This window comes from Corvus kubaryi, unplaced genomic scaffold (genome assembly GCF_017639235.1).
Source record: "Corvus kubaryi isolate FWS band 111438036 unplaced genomic scaffold, C.kubaryi_AGA036_p1.0 133, whole genome shotgun sequence".
Classification (NCBI taxonomy): Eukaryota; Metazoa; Chordata; class Aves; order Passeriformes; family Corvidae; genus Corvus; species Corvus kubaryi.
The window spans coordinates 4,278,126-4,296,989 of NW_024580667.1; the positions used below are offsets into that span (position 1 = coordinate 4,278,126).

Here is an 18,864-nt window from a genome sequence, read left to right on the forward strand (position 1 = left end):
CAAATGCAAACAGTAAATCTCTCTAATGCAACCAGCAAGAAGGTTTGTTTCATTTTTCTTTGTCCTGGAGAATTCATTCCAAGATCATAAAAGGAAATGTATTTTATTTTATTTTGTTTAATTTAATTTAATTTAATTTTATTAACGAAAGCATTAAAAAAGCATAATGTGATGGATTTGCAGATGATAAAATTGCATCTCTTAAAACATAGAAGATCAAAATGTTTGGTACTAGGGAGGAATTGAAGAACAAACAAACAAACAAAAAAGAAGTAATTTGTTCTAAAATTTCTTTGACTCTTACTAACATAGGAAAAGATGAAAGAAAAGCATGAGTAATTAAGACTTTCATTAAGGTGTTACTTTATTATGTGAAAAGGAGCACTTCAAGACAGTTAGGGGTGTCTTGTATTTTGGGATCAGGAAGATCCCTTGCTCCTGCAGGTACGAATAACTGGGTAGAAGACAGTGTCCAGCTCAGCATCCTGCTGGGAGGCAGGAGCAAGTTGTCACCACACCAGGCTTGAGGCACCACCAGTCCCAGTGCCCAGCTGGCAGTCCCTGGGGAGTCTCTTTAGGAGAGGATGTGTAAACCAGGGGACAACCTGCCTGAGTTTATCTCAGTGAGAGAGGAGGACACAAACACACAGGAAATCAAATTGCCTTAATTCCCCCAGTTATTGCACAAACTGCACACTACAACAAGAAGACAGCAGCTCATTGCCTCTGCATGCTGGAGCAGGACTAGCAGTCTCTAAGAATCGTGGTTTGAAAGGGGGTGAACATTTGAAAGATCTAAGAAGTTGTCTTGACAGGTGGGATCTGGCTTGGAAAGGGGAATAGTATTATGAAAATATAAATCTTTAATATTTTATGCTGTGTTAGGAGTGCAATCCAGTTTAAACAAAAATTCAAATTTTCTTCAACATATGTACAACAGACAGATCATGAAATCAAACTCAAATAATAGTTACAATTTTTCTAAAAAATCACTCTCTGGATTCATTAATTGCCTCTAGGAAGGCTGTTCTATACATGAAGCTGTTTCTCATCCTTAAAGGCTGGTTTAAAATGTTTCATTGGGAAAAGCAGCAAAATAAAGAAAAAATACTAGAAAAGAAAGGGTTCATTTCTTTCTTCTGTGTTAACAAGGAGGATACCATATCAAGAACATTGTCTAAGACTTAGCAAATTGAATTTCTGAGAGTCTGACTGCTAAGATTGTTCAGTCCCCGAAGCCTGTGGGAAGATTATTCAGCCATGAGTAGACTGTGTCACTGTTTTCATATCTTATCTGTGAGGAGCCAGCTCAACTCATGAGCATTTGCAAAAACTGGAATGTGCTACAGAGATGCCAGAGTGACTCTTGAGTCTGCAATAGTTCTGCCACTGGGTTTTCCTGTCTATAGTGTCGGGCTCAGGCTGTCCTAGGTAGTGGAGAGCTGGTGGCATAAGGAATATATCATGTGGATAAGGTTGGTGCTATTACTCCTCTTTTTATTCTAACCTAAACCCCATGTTATTATCTGACAAGTGGTGCATGATTCCTAATCTGTTAATCTAACATGATTTAAAGGGATGATAAAAATAGTGTCTTGCTTTACAGGCATTTGTTTATGGAAGTAAACTTTATCTAGTGAACAAAAATTACTGTGGATAATTCCAGGCTTACATTTCATGCATCCCAGTTCTTAGAATTGATGTTTTTTAAAATAAAGTATTAAGATGATGTGTTTCTGTAACATGTCTTATTTAGCAGTTTTACTGAATCATTGCAGTAAATATTGATTCAGGCAACTAAGTCTCCTGAGAGAAATTAGGCACCGAGGAACAAACTGCCTACAAAAACAAAATCAGATGTATTTAGAGGTGAGTAGTGCTTGTATTAGAGACTTAGAATGGCAGTTTTCAGATGCTTTATTGAATATTTTTATTCTGTTTGGAGGGTGGACATTTCAGAAGTTTTTGTAGGAAGCTCAGCACTGCAATGATGGCTGAGCTAAGTCACTGGCTCTTCAGGAGTTCATCTGCTTTGATCTGTCAGATGTGAATTCTTGGGTACAATCTGGAGGACAAAGGTTTGGGTTCTGCATCAGGATCACGCTGCCCATCACATCCATCAGCCACGTCCAGGACATTTCTGAGAACATGACTGACAAAAAGCAGGGGAAAGATTTTTATAACTTGTTCTAGAGGATCTACTTTTCATCCACTGACACATAAATGAATGAATATTTTAAATTTTCATAGGTGAGCACTTAAACACATTATTGGGCTTTTGCTGAATAATTTTATTAGTGATATTTAATATTCTCTGTTCTGAGCAATATGACTTTTTTGCTTATGAAAAAGGTCTTTTCTTCAAGAATAACCATCTTCAGCATATTGTAAAAAAGGGGTGACAAGTTGGGATAAGAACCAACAATTCTCAGTTTCTGTATGTAGTGAAATACTCCTAACAGGCATCTTTGCTTTTAGCCTACTTTTGTCTGCCTACAAAGAACTTTGCTTGTCAAGAATTGTAGGTACCTACTCTTCAAGTGGAAAGAATAGCTGGCCTCCAGCCTCCCACTGGGAGAGCTGAGAATTATAAAGATCTTTTAGAGAACCTAAGAATGGCTTTAGCCCCTTCAGCAGCTGAATAAGGTTTTATAATAGAAGTGCAAACGCACATGCTGCAACTCTCAGTGAAAAGCTGTCATGATACCACAGTATTTGCAATCTGAACCTCAGCTTTTCCAAGCATTCTCCTGCACTTTATAAGTGCTTCTTATGTACAAATAATTTCTGGCATGGCTCTTGATAGTTCTTGATAAATATTTGAAAATTACAATCTCCCGTTACAAATGTGAATTAAATGGGTGTGCTGGGAGCTTTCTCCTCAGTACACAGTGTACAGCAGAATGGGCAGGGGCTGTCTCAAATGAGCTACAGAATTGTTAGCAGTGAACATCACACACCATAGGCAGGTGTGCACCTGGCTGCCTCAGCTCAGTGGAGCCCCTGGCGTGTTTGGGTACTGCTGTGGGTGGGGACCTTTATAAATGCACATGACAGCAGCTCCTGCCAGTGCCAAACTCCTCAGCATGACCAGCAAGAACTTCTGAGCTTCTTTGATGCCTAGAAGAAATAGTCACTACTCAGGACACAAAGGTTTGTACATCCAAGGCAGCATCAGCTGCTGGATGAGAGTGCAAGTCATGGAGCTGTAAATCCCTCCCAGAGGGCTGTGAAAGCCACTACCCCAATGCCACTCATCTTTCCAAGGAGATCTCATTGCCCAATTCTTCCTGCATATTCTCCCCTTCCTCCAGTCCTGCTGGCTTCTCTTTGCATTTGTCCTTTTCTTCTCTGACCTTCAATAACACAATACCACACCATTCATCATAACTTTATCTCCCGTTCTCCTCCTTGCCCCTTCCCTTGCACCCTTCTGCCTCTGTTCCGTGTGGCTCACTGGGAGATGCCTTTTCTCTCTTTGGTTTCCCTTTCTTCACTCCAGCTGCCCTGGACCTTTAGTTCCTGATGTCCTTCTGTCCCCCTGTGCCAAGGGAGGGACAGTGCTGGAAAGGTGTGCCTGTTTAAGAGGACAAGGGATCGTTTGCTTTCAGAATGCTGTGTTTTTAGGTCTGAGGCATTTAAGACATATGTATTTTATAGAGTCAGGAGTACATCTAACCCCATTGCATGCTCCTACCTTGTCTTCTGTCCTGACAGTTTAATGGGCAAAATTTCCATTTATCCACATTGTATCATCCCATATGTTCTCTGCCTGGTCTAGCTGCAGTCTCTACTTGGGCATGTGCACATGCAGCCAGAAGTTGAGGGAGCATAACCCAGTTTCCTGCTGTCCACCCCAGGGAGAAGAGAGGAGAAGCTGAGACCAGAGTGACTGCACAGAGGATTCAGTCAATTCCCAGCCTCACGCCTTCCCACTCCTCCCCTGTTCCAGGAACTCTCCAGCTGTCTCTGTGTTTACTTCTGCCTTCCCTGTGGCATCTTCTTAGAGCCTCTGTTCCTCTTTTGTATGCTGGAGAGAATGTTACATGCAGCCCTCTTTTTTTCTCTTCTGCTGGACTGGGCATGCCTGGGCTCCTCCAGAGCTCTTATCCTGCCAAGGCAATGAAAGACAATGCATTCATTGCTTCCCCTCGTTCATGCCATCCTTAACAACAGCAACAACAACAAAATCCTTTCCATCCCAGCCTGGTTCCTCTGTGCAGTTCTCAGCTGACTTTTTAGTAGGCCTGTGTTTGTCATTCTGAGATTGACTGCACAAAAACTGTAGGTGTAAATTTAACAAAAATACATCTGTAAACATTACAGCACTCAGCACCATGGTTTTAAAAAATGTAAAGTAAAGCTGGCTGTCCATATCATAGGTTTAGGGTGGTAGCTAGCTTGGCTTTATTTCTAGGTTATGTTCCTTGATCCTTTTCCAGGTGAGACACTAAAGAAAAATACCCATAAAATTTCTGAAAGGAAAAGAAGAAGCATCTCAGACTGGTGTGGTGCCCTATTGTAACACTCAAACAGGATTTATTAGAGCTAGATGAAAGCATGAGAAATTGGTGACAGGAAGGGTCAGTCAGTTGCAGGGGAAAAAACCCACAAAGGTTGCCCTCCTGGCTACATTCATGTACTGGATGACATTCCTGCTGCATGACAAATGTGCAGGCATCATCTTCCCAAGCTGGAAGGAGATACAGCAAGAATGTGGGAGAAACCAGATGAAGCCAAGAGCATGATGGAAGGATTTAGGAAATTAACCCCTTCTTTAGGGAAGGAACTAGGCTAGTGATAAATATCCATAAGAGGAGGGGTGGTGAGGGAACAAAGATGGGAAACATGTCAGGCATGCTGAGAGGAGGCAGGACAGCAAGACATGGGATGCAGACCCCCTAAAAACTTGTGCAAGTTGGTCTCTAAAGGCTTATGTGACCTTTTACAAGCCTTTAACCTAGACACTGCTGAATCCTCATTGCTCAAGTCTCCATGCTCTTGGTTTTGTCCTCTTTCTGTCTTTTCTGGGCTGTCTGTGATGCTTTGGTGTTAGAGCAGGAAAGCAGCCCAGTTTATGGCTTCTACCTTGCAGCATTGCTGCCCAGCATATTTACTCCTCTAACAGTGCTGACAGTTTGTCCTGTCAATAGTCTGAGGTGCCATTTCTGGCACAATAATGGTGAACAACTGTAGTGGTGCGACAAAAAATGAGGTTTCTGGAGCCTTTATTCCATGCACTCTTGAGAACCTCTGCATGGCCTCCTGATCATCTGCCTGCATGAGCTTGGCAGAGCCCAGGTGAGTTGTGGGGTTAAGGACCACATAGAGTGAAATAAAGCATCCCAGCTCTCAAGAAGTAGAGCCTAAGGGGGAGTGTACAGCAGATATAAAGAGTGATGAAGTAACTGCATTGGAGCCTATTCTACTTTCAGAGTATATAGTGGATAAGTGGGAAGGCAGCTTACAGTGGATATGGAGTCATCATTAAAGCAAGGCTGCAAGTTCAGCTTGTGTACATCTCCAAACAAGGGAGGGCAGCAGCTTTTTTCATAGCTGGGTTCAGCTGTCTCACACATCCCTGTCTCACCCCTCCTCCCACTCCTGCATCCTGAGAAACACAGAGCTGTGCACCTCCAGAGGAAGCTGGGAAAGGAGGGAGGTTGATCATTAGGCTTTCTAGATTCCTTACTGCCAGACCCTCCAGAATCTGCCTTGAACAGCAGTGCCCCCCCCCCCAAGCAGCCTTTCTCCAAAATATCTTGGGAAAGCTTGAGGTGTGGAAGCAAAGCCATGGGCATGCATGGAAACAACCCAGGTTATGCCATCTCAGCTAAAGGATCCCTCAGGATGCTCCAGAGCTTGGTAATTTCAGAATCATGGCTGTATTTGACAAAGCAAGCCTGGAAAGGTATCATCAATTTTGTCTGTGTCTTCCCTGAGAGGCTCAGTTCACTGTGGCAAGGCCAGTGTGTGATGCTCCCTGCGGCTCTGAACGAGTCCAGCATGCACATGCAAATGGCTTCTACTTTCAGTCTGATGTAAACTCTGGATAATGTCTACCCAAGTAATAGGCAACTGAATAATGGACAGTTTCAGGCAGTCGTAATGTAAATGTCTATACTACTTGGCATATGTCTACAAATAACATTTATTTGCATTGTAAGCTTACTGAATCAAAGTGCCTACTGGAAAAAAGCTTGGAAACATGCAAGGAGCCCCTGAGATCTGCACCAAGCTGGACCAGTGGAACAACAGAAGGTTTTCTTAAGCTTATTGGCAGTTGACCCTAGAATAAAAAGCTACAGTTTTAACAGTTTACAGACCACGATAGAAAAATAAGCAAAACTTTCATGCCTATGTGCTCAATTTCCTTGTTTACCATGAGGCTGTATCTTGAACAGTCACATTTCAGCTCTATTTTTAGGCAACATTCATGGAGAGGAACCACAAGATCCAGAGCTCCTATGAGCTGTGCGTTTCCCAGGGAGACCTCAGGGAGCAGCTGATGTCTTGTTTGCTCTTCCAAAGCGGGGGGGCTCTTTCCTGCCACAGCTCTTTCCTGCTCCCTCTTTCCTGCCACAGCCTTCTGAGAAGGGCAAAGGAGGCCATTTCTTCCTCACACCCCATGGGATGTGGCAGGGGCATCCTCACGGATGGACAGTGCTGCCAGCACTGACTCTGTGCCACATAATCCCAAAAACAACCTGCCAAGAGCTGCTGGATGAAGCAGAAATTGCATGTTGCAAACTAAGCCCAAAGTTTAATCATTCTTGAGGTAATGTACATAAGAAGGAAATGAAACTCCTCTCTAGAAGAGTGATATATTTGCTTATTGTCTGAGGAACTAAATATTGTGAAAAGGAAAACAGAGTTTGTAAAGTGTTTTAGCCATTTTTTGTGCAGCTCAGAGGGCAAAACCTTGCTTTTACTGACTATGGGCAAAGTGGTAGAAACCATCCCCTGGTGAAAGACTGAATTTAAAGTAGAAGAGTTGATATGATTATACCATAAAATTCAGTCATACTGAAAATGAAAGCAAAACCCATGAAGGATTTACATGAATCCTTAAAGTGACATTAACTTCATGAAAAACCCACTTCATTTTGTCTGCAAGCATCTCGGAGCAGGAGGATTTAGTGCTGAGGAAGCACACAGTTTATTTAAACTTACCCTTCAGCAGCTGTAGAGGGAGTTGAAACATCCCCACATCCCCTCAGGGGCACCTGGATGAAGGTGATGGGTGTGGTTCAGTACCATAGGGGAGGTGCAGCTCTCATCGCTCTGTTAAGAGAAATAATCTGGGAATAACTGCTGGGATGCTTATATGGCATAGCTAACACAAATAAATCAATTTAGCAAATGCTGCTTTTCCCTTTCCCCCTAAATGTGTTCATGGATCCTGTGCAGCACTTACAGAGGTCAGGCAGAGCAGCTGTTTCCCTCATAATTCCCCCTTTTTAGTCACATTTGACAAAACTCTGGTTTTTCTCTCTTCTTGGAAAGACAAATGTCTGATGTCTGCTCAAATTTACTGGGTAAATAAAACATCGGGTGGTGTCCCTGTGTACATTTAGGAGTGTAAAAAGTGGCAAAATAGGTTTGTTTGGGCTGCTCTAGACTAAGGGCAATCATTCCCACAGCACCCACCTCTGTGCTGCCTAAAGGCAGCCAAAAGGCCTCTCTCTAAAAAGGCCACACATTTACCTTTGGACAAGCGAATCTCCCACTTTTTAGCTTTTATTTCACTTGCCCCCTTCAAAGATAGACCAAATATGATGATTTGCTAATAAGATTAGATTATAATTTTAACCTGTTAAATAAAATTTGTACAAGCACAATATAATGGTTATAATTATAAAATATAATTTAGTATCATTATTATCAATATCTGAAAATGGAGCTGAAATAATACCAGTATGACCAGCAGCAGAGAACCCATGTCTCAATGCTGAGTCTTTCTAATGAAGATAAATTGCATTTAGATACTTTCATGCATGCTTCAGCCTAGTCAAGGAAATTTGTTGGTTTTTTTCTCTTTGAAATAATAAATTTCTGTCTGTACCTCTTACCTCCAAACCAAGTAAATATAATATAGATGTCCAAGAAACCTTGGGAATTACATAACAATCAAAGTTCAGTGACTACAGATTAACATTTGTTAAATTCTTTTTGCATTGAGGTTTATCATGTAATGTAAACTCCTGGTAATCCCAAAATAATTCACAGGTTTTTAGTGGTTTCAATAGGGATCAAAGCAGACACATCCCAGAGAGATGAGGAAAAAACACCTCACAGTAAAATAAAACAACCACTTGGCCACAAGAAAAATGCTATCAACTACAATTAAACTTCGTATGATGTATGTAGATGTAATTTTTGCAAAAATACAGGCAGCCCCTACCTATTTTTATACCTATTTGGTTATAACACTTTTATAACTGGTATAGACCCACAGACGTATTTTCCCTTTCCTGGTGGTGCTGCAGCTTGTCTGGTTTTGCACCTGACAAGCTGAAAGCATCTACATTCTAACCTTGTCCAGAAAGAAGATTGTACCAATTTATCTCAATCTTTTCTAAATTGGAGTAGTTAAATTGATACGTGTGTGTGTGTGCAGCTGATGGTGTTGATCTACACTTCTCTTCCAATTAATCTCTCTGGCAGCTGCAGCACATCCTGCCTACCAACCAGTCCCTGAGTGTGCTTGGGAGAAGTTCAAAGACTGCAACTAGAAAAGGACTGGGCTGCAAATGAGCCAAAGCAGAACTGAAACTGAAGTCCCAATGTGTTTTGCTTATTGCTCAGACCTTCTTTGTAGAGCGACCTCTCACCGTGCCCCAGATTAGGAGGTTTGTCACCAGGGACTGTTTGAAGCCTGTTTGATAGACCACATTTTCTAATGCTGTTGAAATACATTGCCCTTTTTAGAGGTGCAGCGTAGAAATAATTATTTGTCTTTATAGGACTCAAGCTTAATAACCACCTTTAAACTTGGTCATTGTCACCTTTCTCCTTAGGATTTAATGTGACCAACATTTAAACAGACAGATTCTGATGCTCCCATCACTCTTAAGTGGTTCCTCTCACCACCAGCATCTTGTCCCTGTCCCTGGGCTCCCTGTTTCACCATGCTATTGTAAATATTTGTGCAGTTCCTTGAGGCGAAAAAAGGAAAGAAGAAAGGGTTGCCTTTAACTGTATCAGCCTCCTGACACTACTTTGCCATGTGGATATAGAACCTATTTTGCCAGAGAGGGGAGCAGGCAGCATGGCTGAGAATGATGGCTGGGAGCCAGGGGAGAGGAGGCTACCACCTTTCAGTGGCTGTGCTGACTTGCAGCATTTGTCAAGCTGTACACCCTTCAGATCAACCTTTTATTTCACATGATGCCTCCTCCTAAGGAATTCTCCACTGGCATTTGTCATGTTGACTAAGTATATCTAGTGGTGCCTCATGCTGGGAGCTGAGCCTGTCTGGGGCTGACTCTCACTGCCTGGGATGCCACGTAGGAGTCCTGGCCACTGGGGTTCAACCCTCAATTATTGTCAGACATTCAGTGATAACAAGTGGGCACAAAGACTTTGCTGTGGCCTATCTGAAAGATGGGAGTAAACCCAAAGCTTATTTGCTTACCTGGGCCTGTAATTAAACCACTAGGGCACTAAAGTCTTAATCCAATTGAAAGTTCTTTGATTACAGCATTTAAAAATGTGCCTTCATTACAAACTCAGCAGGCCCAATTATTTTGCAATTATAAACATTAGTAAGTGGTATAGGAAAATCAGGACAGCCTGGAGGATTTGAGGATGGCAACTGCTCCTGAGAAGGATGTGGATGTGTTGCTCAGGAGTGATCAGAAGCTGCTGCCAGGCAACAAGGGACCTGAGAGGAGCCTCCTGGGATGAGGGGCAGGACCTAGATCATCTCATCTTCCAGAGGGAGATGAGATTTGTGAGGGCCTCCCCACCACTGCAGAGAGCAGCTCCAGGGAAGCAGAGCAGGGACAGGTGCTCTTTTCCTCAGGGCTGCCAGAGAACCAAGAACTGGCAAATGACTTTGGTTAAAACTCTTTCAAACTGGCTTTATCATATCTGCAGCTGCGAGATAAATGGGAACATCTCATTTAGCAAGAAAAAGGACCCAGCCCTGGCCTTGTGTTGGTCTTTTTGGATCAGGGCAGAGAAATCCTGGTGGTCATGAAAATGACCATGACAAAAGAAGCTTTTCTAATTCAGCACAGTCTTTGTTCCCACACTTGCCTTTTTGTTGAAGCCTTGTTTGAGATCCTTGGGTTATGACTTAGGCTTGACTTAACTAAGCTCAGGCTCTTTAATGTAGTTTTCTCCCCAGCTGCTGTGCTGGTCCATTGTTGGAGAAACAAGAAACAGGAGATGAAAAGAGGCCACAGACTGGTAACCATTTCAAATTACAAGAAATAATCAAACTAATCTCCTTTTATAATGCCAAGAATGAAGAAATGGTAATAAAGAGACAGTTACGTGAAAAGGTTATGGATTCATAAATTAGTGTTAAGGGCACTCAGAAAACCACAACCCATTTTGGTTGAAGAAAGTTTTGGTGATCACTGCTGCTTCATGGCTCACCTGTTGACTCTACTGTATTGCCATTTTGGAGGCAGGTGGACTTCGGGGTGACAGCCTAGGCAAGGTTTGAAGGCCCTGTCTCCTGCCAGTGCAAGCTCTGAAGCAGAAGAGGCAGTAGATGAGCAGGTAACAGTCTCAGGGTTTTGAACTCTACCTGTTATCTCTGCCTTAGAGAAGAAGGCTCCCCATGCTTGATGGAAGCACATCTAGCACAAGAACAAGCAGCATCTCAAATGAAATGCTCTCATTTTAGGAGGCTGAGAAGCAGAAGTTCGAGGTAAATATAAAGTAACTGAACATGTTACTTCTTATCACCCAAGGTAAGGTAACTTGTCCTGAGCAAGCTTCAACCGGAAGGTATTGAGCCTTGACAGAAAACCTCTCCCCGGAGGTTCAGCCAGGACAGTCCCTGTCCTTTTCCATCCTTATGGCCTCATCTTAGATACTGCTGTGAGCCAGACCAGGGAGACAAAAGGAGAGAAAGAAAATGCCTTCTTCTGAAGGGTGAGTTTAACTGGCTCCCAGGAGAATTCCCAGTGCCAGCAAGGAGGAGGATGAGGAGGAGGAAGGGTGGAAACAGGTGCTGGGCACAGCAGAGGGGGAGTTTTCAGCTACAGCAAGTGGTTAGACAGGCTTTTTGCTGTAATGTCAAACCACACCTGGAGTTACACTAGCGCAGAGCCGGGCGCTGTGAGCACATGGGACGGGCGACATGGCCTTCTGGCACTGCTCCATTTTGTCACACTGTTAGAGCAATGACCTTCCCATCCAAGGCTGGTATTCCCTGCAGCCTTAAAGGAAGTGTTCGATTACCAGGTGAGTCCCATTAGCTGCAGGAGTGGCCCTGAAGTGCTGAGGCCTCTGTGTGCTGGACAGACAGCACCTGAGTTCTTGTCAAACACAGCCAGGGATGTCAGATAAGAATTACAGAAATATGGTAGTGATGAAAGAAGGAACTGCATTCCATTCTCTGAAAACCAAAAAGCTGTTGAAAGAAGAAGAAAACTGCCACAAATTCACCTTTGTTTTGGACTGGGGCAGATATTTCTATGCAGTGTGATGCTGACAACACAGCTGCCCCTTTGCAGCTAAGCCTTGACACCTGTAATGAAGGTTGTTTTGCTTTCTTTTGCCATTAGCATCTTCAGATGTATTCTTTTGTTTAGCAAAATGTTATTTGGCTCCCTCTAAAGCCAAAGGTAGATGCAACTCGATTTTTCTCCTGAACATCAATCTATATTTAGGGCTGTGTAAACCCTCAAGGCAATAATTGCTCAGAAATAGACTGTACTGTTCAGTGTGGGAGCCCAGGCTGCTGTTACAGAGTTTTGCCAGCTGTGAGGAACTGCCAACACACCTCCATCTCCTGGGGGTATAAAGAGGCAGAGCTGCCTCTCTGCTGCCAGAAGAAACCCCTTGTGCAGTCACGCTGGCAACGCTGGCAGCACTCCTTCCCTCCCGGGGCTGGATCTCTGCTGCGGCAGAGAGACACAAAGGTTTGTGCATTTACCTGCAGCAGGGACGTTTTGCCCACAGAGTGCACAGGTTGGACTTTTGTGCAGCAGAAGTGGTACCTGTCGTGCTTGACCTTGATGTCTGCACATTTTATTTCTTTCAGCAAAAGGTTTTGGCTTCTGATTTCAACTCACACATTTTGGGGCTACTGGTGATGGGCTATTTAGCATATTAATGGCATAAACACTCCTCATCGAGTCATACTTCATCACAGATTGCTTAACTTCCCTTGCATTATCTTATGAAACAGTGTGCATCTATTCAAATAACATTTACTCTTAATATGTCTGAGATGTTAATGGAAGTGTAGAATAGATGTTTAACAACAAGTTCTTCTCCCTCCTTAAATTTTTGCTTCATTTGCTGTTTTATTTAAATGAGGGGTCACAGCTGGCCATTGAATAACAACATTTACTTGGTTTTGTAAAAAACATGCCCTCCTGTAACATCTTTGAAAGGAGGTAGGCATACACTGACAGCTCCCTTCTCTTTAAGGAGAGGGCACATCCCTTTGCCTCAATGAGAAAACATGCAAAACAATGCTGTCATTTAAACCAGGCTGCTAATACCTGATCCTGCAAGGGTTAAATGGTGTCATTGCAGTTTCACTTCCTCTCAGACAGAGCAAACCACACTGTAAGAAATAATTTGTTTATATTCCTTTCCTGTTCCAGACAGAGTTACCAAGCCCATTAATATGACTACTGCATCAAACACTTGCATTCCTTTCACACGAGGCAATTTAAGAGTAATTTTTTGAGCAAGTTTTCTTTTCTTGACCTCTAAATAAAAGTGATCCTCAGAAAATTTTGCATTAGGTAAGTAATTGGCCTGGATAAAAGCCTTTGCTCTCTAGAAGCATTTTCAAGTGTTTGGAGTGATAAACTCCATCTTTAGGGACCAGTAATCCAGCAGACTGTTTTGAATCTGTAAGTGGCAGATACAATAGATGTGCAAGCTCAGGTATGCATTTCAAGAGAATACATCTTGGCTGCTATTAAACAATCACTGGACAATGCAAAGTAAAATGCTTTTTAAAAGAAGTTTTATGAAGTCTGTGAGCCTGTTTGATCATAGATAAATGACTGCTAAAAGAAAAGCTCATTGACAGCAGCATGTGAGACCAAGCCATAGATAAATTCAGTATGAAGCACCTGAATGGGGGCAAGGTGGGGACAAGAGGGGAAATCCAGGATGTACAAGGCTAATTCCAAACTCTGCTGTACGATGCTCAGCTTTCTTGCTCAGGCTGTACTCTTTACTCAGTTGCACAAGAAATGGTGACAAGATTAGTGTCAAGCTACCAGAACTTTTTTTAGGTTACTCTAAGGAATGAAAGCAGGACAGAAGAGTCTGGGGAAAGGTATGGGAAGGGAAACGATATGCTAGGAGCAGAAAGAAGAATTTCTTCTACTATACTAACTTTTTCTCCTCTGTAGTCTTCTTTGGGCAGCCTACTCTTGCTCCAGGGATAGCTGTACAAGCAGTAATTTGACAAAGGTCCTTTTGCCTGACACTTTTGTATTCCCTGCTGCCTTATTTCCTGTAGTCAAAACAAGCAGGAAGCATGTCTGCAAGGAATGCCTGTGTATTTAAATGGTGCAGAGGATGATCCTGTGGAGAAAATGGCCTTGTTTCTTGATTCCACTCTTCTCCTTTGCCATGGTAGGTCATTTCCATGTGCTCTTTCAATGCTGCTCCTCTCCCATATTTTTTCCTCTGCCTGCCTTGAAATTAAATCAGATAGCACCCTAGCCCAGGACAGCAGGCTGCAATTCAGTCTTTTCTAGCAGGAGTTTCAATGGAAGGCGGGAATTCATTGTGTGGCAGGACTGCAAAAGGCTCTTCAAGTAGAGCAGTGCTGCTGCACTAAAAATTTCTTGCAATGGAGAAACACTCAGATATTCTTGATTTCAAGGAAACTGTTGGTAGTTTTCATGTTTACCAAAGATTTATCATGCATGTGTATTTAAATAAAGGCCATGATATTTGCTTAGCAGCAGGAGGGCATTAGTGTGTGACAATGCTCCCCTGCATCTGTTCCCCAGGATCTGGCCAAAGCAACCTTCCCATGCACTGTATGAAAAAAAAAAGTCCTCTGAGTTGACTTCTCTTAAAGATGTCAACGCAAAACTTTCTTCCGTAGTTTTCTCTAATGCTGTTACTGACCTTCATGCTCATTTTCTTAACTCATTTGCAACAGTCTGCCTTTCATGTGCATGACCTCAGCCTCTGAGGCAAGTAGGAGTAGAGACTCCTTCACATGGTGAGCTTGGTTCCTCCATCCCAGGAAGTTGCCTCCATGCTTCGTAGGCACAGACTAAAACTACTGAAGGAAGGAAAAGTTTACTCAGTGCTGGATGGGGAGTAAATATTAAAGTCCATTTCACATGATGATTCAAAGGATGAGAGAAACTCTGAGAGCTTAGAGAGACCCTGCAAAGGAGAAAACAGAGTCACGGAAGACTGATGATTTACACTTAGTATTTGAAAGACATATACACAAATCCTAGTTAAGTCCCTCTGATAAGTGAATCACCGCCACCAGTTTTAAAATGTCAAATGATCCTAATGTTCAAAATGATTGCTGAGATGGCAGTTCTTTTCTAAATCCCTGTTTTCAGTTGTTCCATATCTTACCTTTGGAAGTGAAATTTTTCCATTAGCCTTGACTTGGAAATGAAAAATTGTGCACCTTGAAAACTCAATTTCAAACAATGCTACCCAGCATAAAGTAGACTCTGTTCTTCTGAAAAATATGTGGCTGCCTGACATTTTCTAGCAAAGCTGTTTGCTTTATAATTTTCAGTCTTACGATTCTGACAGGTTGGGAAAAATGTGCAAGGAGAAATACTACGCAGATATTAGGGCTTAGGAAAAATTGCTCTCTATTTGGCAAAAGTTGATTTTCATTTTTTATGTTCAGAAAAAAAGGAATTACTGGTGACACAGATACTCTTACAGAGTTTTGAAACCTTACAGAGTTTTGAAACAAATCACTATCTGATTTTATTAAAGGGATTATTTGGAAGCATCATACAGCTCCTGTATAGGTGCAATAATACAAGTCTTGTATTCTGCATGAACTCTACTTCCACGAAGCCCAAAGTCCACCCAACCCACCACCTGTGGTCAGGTTTGTGGCACTGGAGCCAGAGGAAGGCAAATACTCGGGGTGTGGTGGAGACAGGACCACAGCCTGAGCAGAATTAATTGCAGGCCTTGTGGTGATCAGGGCTCCAGAGAATGTGCTCACCATGGCCTGGATAAAAGAGCTCCCAATGGAATTTAAAAAAATCAGGATTTCTTAAGCTCCACCAAACATTTGAATGGGGGAGAGGAAGTGCTCTGGTTCTGTGCCTCTGCTTGTGGATGGTGACTCCACAGAGCGACATTTTTGCCTGCAAACACAGCTCTAGGTCGTCAGCTGAACTGTGGCTACCAGAAAAGCAGAACATTTGTAACAAAGCAGGTATCCTGTGTCTGGAGCAGGGGTTGTCTTTCCATGCCCTGCAGGCTCACTGAGCGGGGTAAGGTGAGGGTGAGCAATCACTTCCTGCTCTGCTGAACCTGATCAAAGCATTTCCAACTAACAGCTTCAAATAACAAGGGGGCTGAGAGAGACTGTAAAGGTTGTCAGGGGTCCATTTTTAAAAATCAGGAATCTTTGCTCTCGCAGCAGAGGGGTCTCTTTTCGCTATGTTTTATACGAATCCCTTTCATAAATGGTTAAGGACACGCAAACGACCCGTTCCCACCTAGGCAGCAACCTCCCTCTGGCACAGATCCATTTCATTTCTGCAAAGTACTTAAGTACATGCTTAACTTTAACCACCTGAACTGTCCCACTGGAGCCACGGGGATGACTCATGAACTAAAGTTAGGCCCCTGCTTGCGTATCCTGCTGACTGTGGGCTTCTGCAGTATCTACTGCCAGATGTTTGGGAGAGGAAATGAAAGAAACTCTGTAGTGGACAGTTAAGGGAGTAATTAACTAACAGAGGAAACTTTGTATTGCTTCCAAATATCTGAAAAGTGATCTAACGTGACAGTTGATATTTTGGTAGTCCAGATATAGGTTTAAACCATTTTTAGTCCTATTCAGGTCTTGATCTTTTATGTTTAGTCTCCTGGGTTCTTCTCTAATGCTCCAGTCTGTCCACACTGGGCTTTATCAACTATGTGGTTTTTTCCTAATTTAAATATGCATTAATATTCTTCAGGCACTTACCATTAAATGCAAAATTGCTGGATAAGAAGGAAGAAAAATGCTATGCTCAATGGATGTAATGCTTCTCTGTAGAAAGGCTAGAGTAGAAGATGGTGGGGTTTCCAGCATACCTCTACTTTTGCAACCCACATGCTGGTATCTTTTCTTTTTTCCTTTCCAGCATTTCCTTTTCATCTTTCACTTGGACTGTCTTCCAAAAGCTCTTTAAGGGAGCACAGCACAATCTCTGCCCAAACAGCACAGTGCTGGGATAGTGTTAACCGGAGACTTCAGCCTGAAAATCTCACAACAATTTCCTATGCCATAAGCAGCACCCATCACAATAAGGTCTTTCATTCGGATTATACAACCCCGCACAATGCCCCACACCGGGCAGCTCCCACAGCCAGAGCCCAGTGTTCAAGGCAACCCTTCCCACAAATCCCACACAGCGGGATCCCTCCGGTGTGTTCCCCGTAGGATGGATCAGGCAACTGTCACTTGCAGGAACTCGTGCATTTTGTGGAAGTGCTGTTTTTCCAGCTCTGGGTTGTGTGGAGTTCTAGAGAAAAGTGTTGCAGACTTGTGACAGGCTGTCACAATCTGAGAGAGACAGTGAGAGATTTATTAGGGGACTCTCCTTTGCCTCAAACACAGCCTTCTTTGAGGGCTGATGCTTCATTTCTTCCTGGTGCCACCTCTGAGGGCTCTAATTCCCCAAGTGACAGCAACAGAATAAAACTCCCCATCTTTGTCTCATTGTCTTTGCCACCAGTGTGGACTTAGCCCATTGCTTCCTGAAATTGCCCTGGACTGCTCATACACAGATGACCACCTCAAATCCTACCTGAGCTGCTTTCACTGGGCCATGCTGGCTGAGCTGCTGTTCCATTTGCTGGCAGTTCCTTGCAGAAGTCAATCCCTGGCTGGGTCTCCCTTTAAAAGCAGGCTGCTCCAGCACAGGCCCGACAGGCTAGAAGGGGACTGAGCAGGAAGCCTTGTCTTGCTAATGCCTGGTGGGGTGGCTTTATTCTGGAATAAATTCCTCTGGAATGAAGGCATGCAGGACAATCCTTTCTGCAATCACCAGCTTAGTTTTGAAAAGCAGCGGAGAAATAGCCCACAAGAGGCCACACTCGAAATGAAACTGACTGCTTCAAATTCCTTCGGTGTGAGTCCTGCCTTTCCTTAACGTCCATGGGAACTCTGCCAGTAATTGCCGTTGTGCTACAGTTTCTCCCTTTGTATCAGTGTCCAGCAAAGCCTGATCTCCACATCAGTGCAGAAGATGGCACAGCACTGATTTCTAGTCTGAAAAAGCACACAGAGGTATTGTGAATACATACCTTATTCTTAACTTTTATCCTATATGACAGCTACTTTTACTTATGTCATACCCTGTACAGCAGACCTCTCTTCCTTGCTAACACTGGAAAGGAAGCAAAGGCTTGTTGTTTCTCTGAAGTACTAGAGCTACTCTTAATTTCCATCCGAAAAAGCCCTTCCCACTATTTATTCTGTCCGGAAAAAGATCATAGATGGCAGTGGGTGAAACGCTGACTGATATTTTAGAAAATTCCTCCAGTGCTCTTCTAGCAGAGGGGGCAGGAAGGAAATATATAGCTACAGTTCTTCAGTCCCACTAGGTACCCCTAAAGCCTAAAAAGTCCTTAGGGTGTATCTTTTTTAGAATTATTACTCAGCTTTCAGTCTACTCACATGCCTATATAACAAGCACAGCCACCATCAGTGCTGCTCCATACTGAGTTTAGAATAAAATTCAGCACAAAAATCAAACACTCAGCTGGGCAAGGGCGTTCAAGAAGGTCATAGGCTGTTTTCTCCGGTGGGGGAGGAGGGTTTCTGCAGTAGGTAGTTCCTCTCTTTGGTGTTTTTTGAGCAGGGTTTGAGCAAGGAGCCGTCCATCTGGGGAATTCTCGCCTCCCCCTGGGCAGCTGCTGTCAGGGCTGGCAGTGCTTGCACAGCAGCTTCTCCATCTGGGAAAGTGGAGTCCCCACCCTTGGTGCCCAGCTGTCAGTCTGCTCGGGGTTTTGCAGTCTGGGCTCACACTCCCAGGCAGGTGGGTCAATAACACTAAGAACTTCACGACAAAATAGATGTAGGCTCATCAATACACACCAATATAAAATTGTTTCAGGGCACATGACCATTCACAATGTATCAGCTTGCATTCAGCACTGCCTTAGCTTCCAGTCTATGGGAGTGCCTACAGAACCTGCAGAGCGACCATCGAGGTTGCTTGTACTGGACCAGCAGCTCTCAGCCTGCCGTGAATGAGGAGGAAGGAAAGGGAAAGAACACGCAATTCCCTTGCTCCTTGTGCACACAGCAGCTGCAGCCCAGCTCCTGGCCTGGGTCTGTGGGTCTCCCCTGATGAGGCTCCTGTCCATTATGGTTTTCCATGTATTGCAGCAGGAGACTTCTTACTCTGATCTATCTCACTGCTTGGTAAGAAGTGAGAATGCCTTCGTAAGAAAAGGTGCAGCTTTCTAAATAATGTTACAGCTCCT

At 43.3% G+C, this 18,864-nt stretch overlaps 1 long non-coding RNA gene across 1 annotated transcript; it reads right to left on the reverse strand.

Annotated features, from left to right (window-relative positions):
* Positions 1-1,899: 1,899 nt before the first annotated feature.
* Positions 1,900-17,489, reverse strand: LOC121667835. The gene is made up of 3 exons (XR_006017166.1): positions 17,181-17,489; positions 7,174-7,284; positions 1,900-2,152 (listed from the first exon to the last, which is right to left on the reverse strand). It is a non-coding gene; the product is annotated as an uncharacterized LOC121667835 (long non-coding RNA).
* Positions 17,490-18,864: the final 1,375 nt, after the last annotated feature.